The sequence below is a fragment of the Carassius gibelio genome, chromosome A3, assembly GCF_023724105.1.
Source record: "Carassius gibelio isolate Cgi1373 ecotype wild population from Czech Republic chromosome A3, carGib1.2-hapl.c, whole genome shotgun sequence".
In the NCBI taxonomy this organism is placed as follows: Eukaryota; Metazoa; Chordata; class Actinopteri; order Cypriniformes; family Cyprinidae; genus Carassius; species Carassius gibelio.
Window position 1 is genome coordinate 319,079 of NC_068373.1, and position 15,176 is coordinate 334,254.

Here is a 15,176-nt window from a genome sequence, read left to right on the forward strand (position 1 = left end):
GGGAGACCCCCTGGTAATACCAGTTGCTTTAAGATTTTTGTAAATTTTTCACAAATTATATAATAATCTTGAAAAAAAAAGAGTCAATGCCCATTCTTTGAATCTTAGCAGTCATGGACCTGTGTAGTGTTTGGATGGGAGACACCCTGGTAATACCAGGTGCTCTAATATTATTGGAAATTTATTACTAATTATATAATAATCTTAAAAAAAAAGAGCCAATGCCCGATCTCTTAATCTTAGCAGGTATTGGCCTGGTTAGTGCTTGGATGGGAGACCGCCTCGGAATACCAGGTGCTGTAAGCTTTTGGGTTTTCATTCCTACTTATATAATGTATGGGCGATTTGATTGGCTGATCTTTAAATAGTCCTCTCTTTGCAGTATCCTTCGCTTGCGACCGTAACAACCTGGCTATGCCTGATCTCGTCTGCTCTCGGAAGCTAAGCAGGTTTGGTCCTGTATAATGTACCGGCGATTAGATTGGCTGATCTTTAAATAGCTCTCTCTCTGCAGCAGTCTTCGCTTATGGCCATTCCACCCTGGCTATGCCAGATCATGTCTGAGCTCGGAAGCTAAGCAGGTTTCGGCCTGGTTAGTAATTGGATGGGAGACCCCCTGGTAATACCAGTTGCTTTAAGATTTTTGGAAATTTTTCACAAATTATATAATAATCTTGCAAGAAAAAAAGAAAGGAGTCAATGCCCCATATCTGAATCTTAGCAGGTATGGGCCTGGTTAGTAATTGGATGGGAGACACTGTGGTAATACCAGTTGCTTTAAGATTTTTGGAAATTTTTCACAAATTATATAATAATCTTGAAAAAAAAAAAAAAAAGTCAATGCCTGATCTCTGAATAATAGCAGGTTTTGCCTGGTTAGTACTTGGATGGAAGACGGCCGGGAAATACCAGTTGCTGTAATATTTTTGGCAATTTTTACTAATTACATAATAATCTTGCAAAAAAAAAAAAAAAAAAGAGTAAATGCCCAATCTTTGAATCTTAGGAGGTATGGACCTGTTTAGTGCTTGGATGGGAGACCGCCTCGGAAAACCAGGTGCTCTAATATTATTGGAAATTTATTACTAATTATATAATAATCTTAAAAAAAAAGAGTCAATGCCCGATCTCTTAATCTTAGCAGGTATTGGCCTGGTTAGTGCTTGGATGGGAGACCGCCTGGGAATACCAGGTGCTTTAAGCTTTAGGGTTTTCTTTCCTACTTATATAATGTACCGGCGATTAGATTGGCTGATCTTTAAATAGCTCTCTCTTTGCAGCAGTCTTCGCTTATGGCCATACCACCCTGGCTATGCCAGATCATGTCTGAGCTCGAAAGCTAAGCAGGTTTGGGCCTGGTTAGTAATAGAGTTGTTCCGATTCCGATACTAGTATCGGAAATATCTCCGATACCACAACAAATTCTGGCATCGGCATCGGCGAGTAAATGAACCCATATACCGATCCGATACCATTTTCTTAAAAAAGACCTAGTTATGACCGCAAGCTTTGCCTAACCGCTGCACGGTTCTTCTTCGCTGCTCAAAATGCATTGAAAACACAGGAAGTTGTGCTGTGTTGCCACAAGCAACCCCTGTTTAGAGCAGCGAAGAAGAAATGAAAACGCGTTAGCAGCCCTTATCTATATATGACTGGATCACTCATCACATTCTAAACTGCCAAAAGACAGTGAAGCCGCTACTATATTATAGATCAGTGGTTAGCAGTATGTCTTTGTAGTACCGGTAGTTACAGACTCTCGAGTATATTCAGTACCGGCAACTGCGTTCAGTCGCTTCCGTGTAAGTCAAAGCGCAGGGCTCCAGACAGTAGCCGAATATATACTAGTGTCTGTGAATATTAAACTGCAAAATACTATTTAAATATTACTCCCGCAAAATCTACATCTCTGTGGGTGACTGGCACAGATGCGCGAGAGCTCGCTGTTTTGTAGTCTCTGCTGTGTGTCATGAGGACACGAACGCATAAACCGTCACTTCATGAGAATTTACCGTTTCATTTGAGAATACTGTCATATCATAAACACAGACACTCAAAGATCTTCATGGCAGCCCATTAAAATAAATGTTTGGTTTACATGAGTAAATTGACAATATATAAAGCTACTGTTGTAGCCTACAGTAATAATAATACATCTCTATAATAATAATAATTATGCCTAGATGGTTGCTTGTTTTTTACTTGTTTTTTACTTGTTAGAGATTATCTGATTAATAGATCTTTTTTTATATTCCTAGACTTATTTGTTGCAGTTTTTTTATACAGTTATATTGTAAAACTTAAATACCTTTTTTAGTTTGCGGTGTTAGATTTTTGGCTGCATTTGAAGTTCTTTTTTGCATAAGAAAATAAATAATACTGTCAAATTCATGTTAGATAATAAAAATACTGTAATAAATACAGTAGTTCACCATGTATTTGTTCATGTTTTATTGAGGGATCTGTCTGAAGCACACCATAAAAAAATTCTAGCAATTTACACAGGGCTAGTAGTATATACAGCTGTATACAGATATACACCCAGGTATCGGATCAGTACTCGGTATCGGCCGATACCCTGAGCCCAGGTATCGGAATCGGTATCGGGAAGAGAAAAAGGGTATCGGAACATCTCTAGTTAGTAATTGGATGGGAGACCCCCTGGTAATACCAGTTGCTTTAAGATTTTTGTAAATTTTTCACAAATTATATAATAATCTTGAAAAAAAAAAGAGTCAATGCCCATTCTTTGAATCTTAGCAGTCATGGACCTGTGTAGTGTTTGGATGGGAGACCCCCTGGTAATACCAGGTGCTCTAATATTATTGGAAATTTATTACTAATTATATAATAATCTTAAAAAAAGAGCCAATGCCCGATCTCTTAATCTTAGCAGGTATTGGCCTGGTTAGTGCTTGGATGGGAGACCGCCTCGGAATACCAGGTGCTGTAAGCTTTTGGGTTTTCATTCCTACTTATATAATGTATGGGCGATTTGATTGGCTGATCTTTAAATAGTCCTCTCTTTGCAGTATCCTTCGCTTGCGACCGTAACAACCTGGCTATGCCTGATCTCGTCTGCTCTCGGAAGCTAAGCAGGTTTGGTCCTGTATAATGTACCGGCGATTAGATTGGCTGATCTTTAAATAGCTCTCTCTTTGCAGCAGTCTTCGCTTATGGCCATACCACCCTGGCTATGCCAGATCATGTCTGAGCTCGGAAGCTAAGCAGGTTTGGGCCTGGTTAGTAATTGGATGGGAGACCCCCTGGTAATACCAGTTGCTTTAAGATTTTTGTAAATTTTTCACAAATTATATAATAATCTTGAAAAAAAAAAGAGTCAATGCCCATTCTTTGAATCTTAGCAGTCATGGACCTGTTTAGTGTCAGGATGGGAGACCGCCTCGGAATACCAGGTGCTCTAATATTATTGGAAATTTATTACTAATTATATAATAATCTTAAAAAAAAGAGCCAATGCCCGATCTCTTAATCTTAGCAGGTATTGGCCTGGTTAGTGCTTGGATGGGAGACCGCCTCGGAATACCAGGTGCTGTAAGCTTTTGGGTTTTCATTCCTACTTATATAATGTATGGGCGATTTGATTGGCTGATCTTTAAATAGTCCTCTCTTTGCAGTATCCTTCGCTTGCGACCGTAACAACCTGGCTATGCCTGATCTCGTCTGCTCTCGGAAGCTAAGCAGGTTTGGTCCTGTATAATGTACCGGCGATTAGATTGACTGATCTTTAAATAGCTCTCTCTTTGCAGCAGTCTTCGCTTATGGCCATACCACCCTGGCTATGCCAGATCATTTCTGAGCTCGGAAGCTAAGCAGGTTTGGGCCTGGTTAGTAATTGGATGGGAGACCCCCTGGTAATACCAGTTGCTTTAAGATTTTTGTAAATTTTTCACAAATTATATAATAATCTTGAAAAAAAAAAGAGTCAATGCCCATTCTTTGAATCTTAGCAGTCATGGACCTGTGTAGTGTTTGGATGCTACACCCCCTGGTAATACCAGGTGCTCTAATATTATTGGAAATTTATTAATAATTATATAATAATCTTAAAAAAAAAGAGCCAATGCCCGATCTCTTAATCTTAGCAGGTATTGGCCTGGTTAGTGCTTGGATGGGAGACCGCCTCGGAATACCAGGTGCTGTAAGCTTTTGGATTTTCATTCCTACTTATATAATGTATGGACGATTTGATTGGCTGATCTTTAAATAGTCCTCTCTTTGCAGTATCCTTCGCTTGCGACCGTAACAACCTGGCTATGCCTGATCTCGTCTGCTCTCGGAAGCTAAGCAGGTTTGGTCCTGTATAATGTACCGGCGATTAGATTGGCTGATCTTTAAATAGCTCTCTCTCTGCAGCAGTCTTCGCTTATGGCCATTCCACCCTGGCTATGCCAGATCATGTCTGAGCTCGGAAGCTAAGCAGGTTTCGGCCTGGTTAGTAATTGGATGGGAGACCCCCTGGTAATACCAGTTGCTTTAAGATTTTTGTAAATTTTTCACAAATTATATAATAATCTTGAAAAAAAAAGAGTCAATGCCCATTCTTTGAATCTTAGCAGTCATGGACCTGTGTAGTGTTTGGATGGGAGACACCCTGGTAATACCAGGTGCTCTAATATTATTGGAAATTTATTACTAATTATATAATAATCTTAAAAAAAAAGAGCCAATGCCCGATCTCTTAATCTTAGCAGGTATTGGCCTGGTTAGTGCTTGGATGGGAGACCGCCTCGGAATACCAGGTGCTGTAAGCTTTTGGGTTTTCATTCCTACTTATATAATGTATGGGCGATTTGATTGGCTGATCTTTAAATAGTCCTCTCTTTGAAGTATCCTTCGCTTGCGACCGTAACAACCTGGCTATGCCTGATCTCGTCTGCTCTCGGAAGCTAAGCAGGTTTGGTCCTGTATAATGTACCGGCGATTAGATTGGCTGATCTTTAAATAGCTCTCTCTCTGCAGCAGTCTTCGCTTATGGCCATTCCACCCTGGCTATGCCAGATCATGTCTGAGCTCGGAAGCTAAGCAGGTTTGGGCCTGGTTAGTAATTGGATGGGAGACCCCCTGGTAATACCAGTTGCTTTAAGATTTTTGTAAATTTTTCACAAATTATATAATAATCTTGGAAAAAAAAGAGTCAATGCCCATTCTTTGAATCTTAGCAGTCATGGACCTGTGTAGTGTTTGGATGGGAGACACCCTGGTAATACCAGGTGCTCTAATATTATTGGAAATTTATTACTAATTATATAATAATCTTAAAAAAAAAGAGCCAATGCCCGATCTCTTAATCTTAGCAGGTATTGGCCTGGTTAGTGCTTGGATGGGAGACCGCCTCGGAATACCAGGTGCTGTAAGCTTTTGGGTTTTCATTCCTACTTATATAATGTATGGGCGATTTGATTGGCTGATCTTTAAATAGTCCTCTCTTTGCAGTATCCTTCGCTTGCGACCGTAACAACCTGGCTATGCCTGATCTCGTCTGCTCTCGGAAGCTAAGCAGGTTTGGTCCTGTATAATGTACCGGCGATTAGATTGGCTGATCTTTAAATAGCTCTCTCTCTGCAGCAGTCTTCGCTTATGGCCATTCCACCCTGGCTATGCCAGATCATGTCTGAGCTCGGAAGCTAAGCAGGTTTCGGCCTGGTTAGTAATTGGATGGGAGACCCCCTGGTAATACCAGTCGCTTTAAGATATTTGGAAATTTTTCACAAATTATATAATAATCTTGCAAGAAAAAAAGAAAGGAGTCAATGCCCCATATCTGAATCTTAGCAGGTATGGGCCTGGTTAGTAATTGGATGGGAGACACCCTGGTAATACCAGTTGCTTTAAGATTTTTGGAAATTTTTCACAAATTATATAATAATCTTGAAAAAAAAAAAAAAGTCAATGCCTGATCTCTGAATAATAGCAGGTTTTGCCTGGTTAGTACTTGGATGGAAGACGGCCGGGAAATACCAGTTGCTGTAATATTTTTGGCAATTTTTACTAATTACATAATAATCTTGCAAAAAAAAAAAAAAAAAAAAAAAGAGTAAATGCCCAATCTTTGAATCTTAGGAGGTATGGACCTGTTTAGTGCTTGGATGGGAGACCGCCTCGGAAAACCAGGTGCTCTAATATTATTGGAAATTTATTACTAATTATATAATAATCTTAAAAAAAAAGAGTCAATGCCCGATCTCTTAATCTTAGCAGGTATTGGCCTGGTTAGTGCTTGGATGGGAGACCGCCTGGGAATACCAGGTGCTTTAAGCTTTAGGGTTTTCTTTCCTACTTATATAATGTACCGGCGATTAGATTGGCTGATCTTTAAATAGCTCTCTCTTTGCAGCAGTCTTCGCTTATGGCCATACCACCCTGGCTATGCCAGATCATGTCTGAGCTCGAAAGCTAAGCAGGTTTGGGCCTGGTTAGTAATTGGATGGGAGACCCCCTGGTAATACCAGTTGCTTTAAGATTTTTGTAAATTTTTCACAAATTATATAATAATCTTGAAAAAAAAAAGAGTCAATGCCCATTCTTTGAATCTTAGCAGTCATGGACCTGTGTAGTGTTTGGATGGGAGACCCCCTGGTAATACCAGGTGCTCTAATATTATTGGAAATTTATTACTAATTATATAATAATCTTAAAAAAAGAGCCAATGCCCGATCTCTTAATCTTAGCAGGTATTGGCCTGGTTAGTGCTTGGATGGGAGACCGCCTCGGAATACCAGGTGCTGTAAGCTTTTGGGTTTTCATTCCTACTTATATAATGTATGGGCGATTTGATTGGCTGATCTTTAAATAGTCCTCTCTTTGCAGTATCCTTCGCTTGCGACCGTAACAACCTGGCTATGCCTGATCTCGTCTGCTCTCGGAAGCTAAGCAGGTTTGGTCCTGTATAATGTACCGGCGATTAGATTGGCTGATCTTTAAATAGCTCTCTCTTTGCAGCAGTCTTCGCTTATGGCCATACCACCCTGGCTATGCCAGATCATGTCTGAGCTTGGAAGCTAAGCAGGTTTGGGCCTGGTTAGTAATTGGATGGGAGACCCCCTGGTAATACCAGTTGCTTTAAGATTTTTGTAAATTTTTCACAAATTATATAATAATCTTGAAAAAAAAAAGAGTCAATGCCCATTCTTTGAATCTTAGCAGTCATGGACCTGTTTAGTGTCTGGATGGGAGACCGCCTCGGAATACCAGGTGCTCTAATATTATTGGAAATTTATTACTAATTATATAATAATCTTAAAAAAAAGAGCCAATGCCCGATCTCTTAATCTTAGCAGGTATTGGCCTGGTTATTGCTTGGATGGGAGACCGCCTCGGAATACCAGGTGCTGTAAGCTTTTGGGTTTTCATTCCTACTTATATAATGTATGGGCGATTTGATTGGCTGATCTTTAAATAGTCCTCTCTTTGCAGTATCCTTCGCTTGCGACCGTAACAACCTGGCTATGCCTGATCTCGTCTGCTCTCGGAAGCTAAGCAGGTTTGGTCCTGTATAATGTACCGGCGATTAGATTGACTGATCTTTAAATAGCTCTCTCTTTGCAGCAGTCTTCGCTTATGGCCATACCACCCTGGCTATGCCAGATCATGTCTGAGCTCGGAAGCTAAGCAGGTTTGGGCCTGGTTAGTAATTGGATGGGAGACCCCCTGGTAATACCAGTTGCTTTAAGATTTTTGTAAATTTTTCACAAATTATATAATAATCTTGAAAAAAAAAAGAGTCAATGCCCATTCTTTGAATCTTAGCAGTCATGGACCTGTGTAGTGTTTGGATGCTACACCCCCTGGTAATACCAGGTGCTCTAATATTATTGGAAATTTATTAATAATTATATAATAATCTTAAAAAAAAAGAGCCAATGCCCGATCTCTTAATCTTAGCAGGTATTGGCCTGGTTAGTGCTTGGATGGGAGACCGCCTCGGAATACCAGGTGCTGTAAGCTTTTGGATTTTCATTCCTACTTATATAATGTATGGACGATTTGATTGGCTGATCTTTAAATAGTCCTCTCTTTGCAGTATCCTTCGCTTGCGACCGTAACAACCTGGCTATGCCTGATCTCGTCTGCTCTCGGAAGCTAAGCAGGTTTGGTCCTGTATAATGTACCGGCGATTAGATTGGCTGATCTTTAAATAGCTCTCTCTCTGCAGCAGTCTTCGCTTATGGCCATTCCACCCTGGCTATGCCAGATCATGTCTGAGCTCGGAAGCTAAGCAGGTTTCGGCCTGGTTAGTAATTGGATGGGAGACCCCCTGGTAATACCAGTTGCTTTAAGATTTTTGTAAATTTTTCACAAATTATATAATAATCTTGAAAAAAAAAGAGTCAATGCCCATTCTTTGAATCTTAGCAGTCATGGACCTGTGTAGTGTTTGGATGGGAGACACCCTGGTAATACCAGGTGCTCTAATATTATTGGAAATTTATTACTAATTATATAATAATCTTAAAAAAAAAGAGCCAATGCCCGATCTCTTAATCTTAGCAGGTATTGGCCTGGTTAGTGCTTGGATGGGAGACCGCCTCGGAATACCAGGTGCTGTAAGCTTTTGGGTTTTCATTCCTACTTATATAATGTATGGGCGATTTGATTGGCTGATCTTTAAATAGTCCTCTCTTTGCAGTATCCTTCGCTTGCGACCGTAACAACCTGGCTATGCCTGATCTCGTCTGCTCTCGGAAGCTAAGCAGGTTTGGTCCTGTATAATGTACCGGCGATTAGATTGGCTGATCTTTAAATAGCTCTCTCTCTGCAGCAGTCTTCGCTTATGGCCATTCCACCCTGGCTATGCCAGATCATGTCTGAGCTCGGAAGCTAAGCAGGTTTCGGCCTGGTTAGTAATTGGATGGGAGACCCCCTGGTAATACCAGTTGCTTTAAAATTTTTGGAAATTTTTCACAAATTATATAATAATCTTGCAAGAAAAAAAGAAAGGAGTCAATGCCCCATATCTGAATCTTAGCAGGTATGGGCCTGGTTAGTAATTGGATGGGAGACACTGTGGTAATACCAGTTGCTTTAAGATTTTTGGAAATTTTTCACAAATTATATAATAATCTTGAAAAAAAAAAAAAAAAGTCAATGCCTGATCTCTGAATAATAGCAGGTTTTGCCTGGTTAGTACTTGGATGGAAGACGGCCGGGAAATACCAGTTGCTGTAATATTTTTGGCAATTTTTACTAATTACATAATAATCTTGCAAAAAAAAAAAAAAAAAAGAGTAAATGCCCAATCTTTGAATCTTAGGAGGTATGGACCTGTTTAGTGCTTGGATGGGAGACCGCCTCGGAAAACCAGGTGCTCTAATATTATTGGAAATTTATTACTAATTATATAATAATCTTAAAAAAAAAGAGTCAATGCCCGATCTCTTAATCTTAGCAGGTATTGGCCTGGTTAGTGCTTGGATGGGAGACCGCCTGGGAATACCAGGTGCTTTAAGCTTTAGGGTTTTCTTTCCTACTTATATAATGTACCGGCGATTAGATTGGCTGATCTTTAAATAGCTCTCTCTTTGCAGCAGTCTTCGCTTATGGCCATACCACCCTGGCTATGCCAGATCATGTCTGAGCTCGAAAGCTAAGCAGGTTTGGGCCTGGTTAGTAATTGGATGGGAGACCCCCTGGTAATACCAGTTGCTTTAAGATTTTTGTAAATTTTTCACAAATTATATAATAATCTTGAAAAAAAAAAGAGTCAATGCCCATTCTTTGAATCTTAGCAGTCATGGACCTGTGTAGTGTTTGGATGGGAGACCCCCTGGTAATACCAGGTGCTCTAATATTATTGGAAATTTATTACTAATTATATAATAATCTTAAAAAAAGAGCCAATGCCCGATCTCTTAATCTTAGCAGGTATTGGCCTGGTTAGTGCTTGGATGGGAGACCGCCTCGGAATACCAGGTGCTGTAAGCTTTTGGGTTTTCATTCCTACTTATATAATGTATGGGCGATTTGATTGGCTGATCTTTAAATAGTCCTCTCTTTGCAGTATCCTTCGCTTGCGACCGTAACAACCTGGCTATGCCTGATCTCGTCTGCTCTCGGAAGCTAAGCAGGTTTGGTCCTGTATAATGTACCGGCGATTAGATTGGCTGATCTTTAAATAGCTCTCTCTTTGCAGCAGTCTTCGCTTATGGCCATACCACCCTGGCTATGCCAGATCATGTCTGAGCTCGGAAGCTAAGCAGGTTTGGGCCTGGTTAGTAATTGGATGGGAGACCCCCTGGTAATACCAGTTGCTTTAAGATTTTTGTAAATTTTTCACAAATTATATAATAATCTTGAAAAAAAAAAGAGTCAATGCCCATTCTTTGAATCTTAGCAGTCATGGACCTGTTTAGTGTCTGGATGGGAGACCGCCTCGGAATACCAGGTGCTCTAATATTATTGGAAATTTATTACTAATTATATAATAATCTTAAAAAAAAGAGCCAATGCCCGATCTCTTAATCTTAGCAGGTATTGGCCTGGTTAGTGCTTGGATGGGAGACCGCCTCGGAATACCAGGTGCTGTAAGCTTTTGGGTTTTCATTCCTACTTATATAATGTATGGGCGATTTGATTGGCTGATCTTTAAATAGTCCTCTCTTTGCAGTATCCTTCGCTTGCGACCGTAACAACCTGGCTATGCCTGATCTCGTCTGCTCTCGGAAGCTAAGCAGGTTTGGTCCTGTATAATGTACCGGCGATTAGATTGACTGATCTTTAAATAGCTCTCTCTTTGCAGCAGTCTTCGCTTATGGCCATACCACCCTGGCTATGCCAGATCATGTCTGAGCTCGGAAGCTAAGCAGGTTTGGGCCTGGTTAGTAATTGGATGGGAGACCCCCTGGTAATACCAGTTGCTTTAAGATTTTTGTAAATTTTTCACAAATTATATAATAATCTTGAAAAAAAAAAGAGTCAATGCCCATTCTTTGAATCTTAGCAGTCATGGACCTGTGTAGTGTTTGGATGCTACACCCCCTGGTAATACCAGGTGCTCTAATATTATTGGAAATTTATTAATAATTATATAATAATCTTAAAAAAAAAGAGCCAATGCCCGATCTCTTAATCTTAGCAGGTATTGGCCTGGTTAGTGCTTGGATGGGAGACCGCCTCGGAATACCAGGTGCTGTAAGCTTTTGGATTTTCATTCCTACTTATATAATGTATGGACGATTTGATTGGCTGATCTTTAAATAGTCCTCTCTTTGCAGTATCCTTCGCTTGCGACCGTAACAACCTGGCTATGCCTGATCTCGTCTGCTCTCGGAAGCTAAGCAGGTTTGGTCCTGTATAATGTACCGGCGATTAGATTGGCTGATCTTTAAATAGCTCTCTCTCTGCAGCAGTCTTCGCTTATGGCCATTCCACCCTGGCTATGCCAGATCATGTCTGAGCTCGGAAGCTAAGCAGGTTTCGGCCTGGTTAGTAATTGGATGGGAGACCCCCTGGTAATACCAGTTGCTTTAAGATTTTTGTAAATTTTTCACAAATTATATAATAATCTTGAAAAAAAAAGAGTCAATGCCCATTCTTTGAATCTTAGCAGTCATGGACCTGTGTAGTGTTTGGATGGGAGACACCCTGGTAATACCAGGTGCTCTAATATTATTGGAAATTTATTACTAATTATATAATAATCTTAAAAAAAAAGAGCCAATGCCCGATCTCTTAATCTTAGCAGGTATTGGCCTGGTTAGTGCTTGGATGGGAGACCGCCTCGGAATACCAGGTGCTGTAAGCTTTTGGGTTTTCATTCCTACTTATATAATGTATGGGCGATTTGATTGGCTGATCTTTAAATAGTCCTCTCTTTGAAGTATCCTTCGCTTGCGACCGTAACAACCTGGCTATGCCTGATCTCGTCTGCTCTCGGAAGCTAAGCAGGTTTGGTCCTGTATAATGTACCGGCGATTAGATTGGCTGATCTTTAAATAGCTCTCTCTCTGCAGCAGTCTTCGCTTATGGCCATTCCACCCTGGCTATGCCAGATCATGTCTGAGCTCGGAAGCTAAGCAGGTTTCGGCCTGGTTAGTAATTGGATGGGAGACCCCCTGGTAATACCAGTTGCTTTAAGATTTTTGGAAATTTTTCACAAATTATATAATAATCTTGCAAGAAAAAAAGAAAGGAGTCAATGCCCCATATCTGAATCGTAGCAGGTATGGGCCTGGTTAGTAATTGGATGGGAGACACTGTGGTAATACCAGTTGCTTTAAGATTTTTGGAAATTTTTCACAAATTATATAATAATCTTGAAAAAAAAAAAAAAAAGTCAATGCCTGATCTCTGAATAATAGCAGGTTTTGCCTGGTTAGTACTTGGATGGAAGACGGCCGGGAAATACCAGTTGCTGTAATATTTTTGGCAATTTTTACTAATTACATAATAATCTTGCAAAAAAAAAAAAAAAAAAAGAGTAAATGTTTGAATCTTAGGAGGTATGGACCTGTTTAGTGCTTGGATGGGAGACCGCCTCGGAAAACCAGGTGCTCTAATATTATTGGAAATTTATTACTAATTATATAATAATCTTAAAAAAAAAGAGTCAATGCCCGATCTCTTAATCTTAGCAGGTATTGGCCTGGTTAGTGCTTGGATGGGAGACCGCCTGGGAATACCAGGTGCTTTAAGCTTTAGGGTTTTCTTTCCTACTTATATAATGTACCGGCGATTAGATTGGCTGATCTTTAAATAGCTCTCTCTTTGCAGCAGTCTTCGCTTATGGCCATACCACCCTGGCTATGCCAGATCATGTCTGAGCTCGAAAGCTAAGCAGGTTTGGGCCTGGTTAGTAATTGGATGGGAGACCCCCTGGTAATACCAGTTGCTTTAAGATTTTTGTAAATTTTTCACAAATTATATAATAATTTTGAAAAAAAAAAAGAGTCAATGCCCATTCTTTGAATCTTAGCAGTCATGGACCTGTGTAGTGTTTGGATGGGAGACCCCCTGGTAATACCAGGTGCTCTAATATTATTGGAAATTTATTACTAATTATATAATAATCTTAAAAAAAAAAAAAAAAAAAAAAAAAGAGTCAATGCCCGATCTCTTAATCTTAGCAGGTATTGGCCTGGTTAGTGCTTGGATGGGAGACCGCCTGGGAATACCAGGTGCTTTAAGCTTTAGGGTTTTCTTTCCTACTTATATAATGTACCGGCGATTAGATTGACTGATCTTTAAATAGCTCTCTCTTTGCAGCAGTCTTTGCTTATGGCCATACCACCCTGGCTATGCCAGATCATGTCTGAGCTCGGAAGCTAAGCAGGTTTGGGCCTGGTTAGTAATTGGATGGGAGACCCCCTGGTAATACCAGTTGCTTTAAGATTTTTGTAAATTTTTCACAAATTATATAATAATCTTGAAAAAAAAAGAGTGAATGCCCAATCTTTGAATCTTAGCAGTCATTGACCTGTGTAGTGTTTGGATGGGAGACCCCCTGGTAATACCAGGTGCTCTAATATTATTGGAAATTTATTACTAATTATATAATAATCGTAAAAAAAAAGAGCCAATGCCCGATCTCTTAATCTTAGCAGGTATTGGCCTGGTTAGTGCTTGGATGGGAGACCGCCTCGGAATACCAGGTGCTGTAAGCTTTTGGATTTTCATTCCTACTTATATAATGTATGGGCGATTTGATTGGCTGATCTTTAAATAGTCTTCTCTTTGCAGTATCCTTCGCTTGCGACCGTAACAACCTGGCTATGCCTGATCTCGTCTGCTCTCGGAAGCTAAGCAGGTTTGGTCCTGTATAATGTACCGGCGATTAGATTGGCTGATCTTTAAATAGCTCTCTCTTTGCAGCAGTCTTCGCTTATGGCCATTCCACCCTGGCTATGCCAGATCATGTCTGAGCTCGGAAACTAAGCAGGTTTCGGCCTGGTTAGTAATTGGATGGCAGACCCCCTGGTAATACCAGTTGCTTTAAGATTTTTGGAAATTTTTCACAAATTATATAATAATCTTGCAAGAAAAAAAGAAAGGAGTCAATGCCCCATATCTGAATCTTAGCAGGTATGGGCCTGGTTAGTAATTGGATGGGAGACACCCTGGTAATACCAGTTGCTTTAAGATTTTTGGAAATTTTTCACAAATTATATAATAATCTTAAAAAAAAAAAAAAAAAGTCAATGCCCGATCTCTGAATAATAGCAGGTTTTGCCTGGTTAGTACTTGGATGGAAGACGGCCGGGAAATACCAGTTGCTGTAATATTTTTGGCAATTTTTACTAATTACATAATAATCTTGCAAAAAAAAAAAAAAAAGAGTAAATGCCCAATCTTTGAATCTTAGGAGGTATGGACCTGTTTAGTGCTTGGATGGGAGACCGCCTCGGAATACCAGTTGCTGTAATATTTTTGGAAATTTGTACTAACTATATAATTATCTTGAAACAAAAAGAGTCAATGCCCAATCTTTGAATCTTAGCAGCTATGGACCTGTTTAGTGTTTGGATGGGAGACCGCCTCGGAAAACCAGGTGCTCTAATATTATTGGAAATTCATTACTAATTATATAATAATCTTTAAAAAAAAAAAAAAAAAAAAAAAAAGAGTCAATGCCCGATCTCTTAATCTTAGCAGGTTTGGGCCTGGTTAGTAATTGGATGGGAGACCCCCTGGTAATACCAGTTGCTCTAAGATTTTTGTAAATTTTTCACAAATTATATAATAATCTTGAAAAAAAAAAGAGTCAATGCCCATTCTTTGAATCTTAGCAGTCATGGACCTGTTTAGTGTCTGGATGGGAGACCGCCTCGGAATACCAGGTGCTCTAATATTATTGGAAATTTATTACTAATTATATAATAATCTTAAAAAAAAAAAAAAAAAAAAAAGAGTCAATGCCCGATCTCTTAATCTTAGCAGGTATTGGCCTGGTTAGTGCTTGGATGGGAGACCGCCTGGGAATACCAGGTGCTTTAAGCTTTAGGGTTTTCTTTCCTACTTATATAATGTACCGGCGATTAGATTGACTGATCTTTAAATAGCTCTCTCTTTGCAGCAGTCTTTGCTTATGGCCATACCACCCTGGCTATGCCAGATCATGTCTGAGCTCGGAAGCTAAGCAGGTTTGGGCCTGGTTAGTAATTGGATGGGAGACCCCCTGGTAATACCAGTTGCTTTAAGATTTTTGTAAATTTTTCACA

General features: G+C 39.8%; 12 pseudogenes; all 12 read left to right on the plus strand.

Moving 5' to 3' along the window:
• The first annotated feature begins 3,172 nt into the window (after nucleotides 1–3,172).
• LOC127964888 (uncharacterized) lies at nucleotides 3,173–3,291 on the plus strand (annotated as a pseudogene).
• A 487-nt stretch (nucleotides 3,292–3,778) lies between these two features.
• On the plus strand, nucleotides 3,779–3,897 carry LOC127961258 (uncharacterized; annotated as a pseudogene).
• Nucleotides 3,898–4,991: 1,094 nt separating this feature from the next.
• Nucleotides 4,992–5,110, plus strand: LOC127961588 (uncharacterized; annotated as a pseudogene).
• A 1,256-nt stretch (nucleotides 5,111–6,366) lies between these two features.
• On the plus strand, nucleotides 6,367–6,485 carry LOC127961771 (uncharacterized; annotated as a pseudogene).
• Nucleotides 6,486–6,971: 486 nt separating this feature from the next.
• Nucleotides 6,972–7,090, plus strand: LOC127962396 (uncharacterized; annotated as a pseudogene).
• A 487-nt stretch (nucleotides 7,091–7,577) lies between these two features.
• On the plus strand, nucleotides 7,578–7,696 carry LOC127964889 (uncharacterized; annotated as a pseudogene).
• A 1,860-nt stretch (nucleotides 7,697–9,556) lies between these two features.
• LOC127961780 (uncharacterized) lies at nucleotides 9,557–9,675 on the plus strand (annotated as a pseudogene).
• A 486-nt stretch (nucleotides 9,676–10,161) lies between these two features.
• LOC127964890 (uncharacterized) lies at nucleotides 10,162–10,280 on the plus strand (annotated as a pseudogene).
• A 487-nt stretch (nucleotides 10,281–10,767) lies between these two features.
• LOC127964892 (uncharacterized) lies at nucleotides 10,768–10,886 on the plus strand (annotated as a pseudogene).
• Nucleotides 10,887–12,740: 1,854 nt separating this feature from the next.
• LOC127961785 (uncharacterized) lies at nucleotides 12,741–12,859 on the plus strand (annotated as a pseudogene).
• A 373-nt stretch (nucleotides 12,860–13,232) lies between these two features.
• Nucleotides 13,233–13,351, plus strand: LOC127964896 (uncharacterized; annotated as a pseudogene).
• A 1,688-nt stretch (nucleotides 13,352–15,039) lies between these two features.
• On the plus strand, nucleotides 15,040–15,158 carry LOC127964901 (uncharacterized; annotated as a pseudogene).
• The last annotated feature ends 18 nt before the right edge of the window (nucleotides 15,159–15,176 follow it).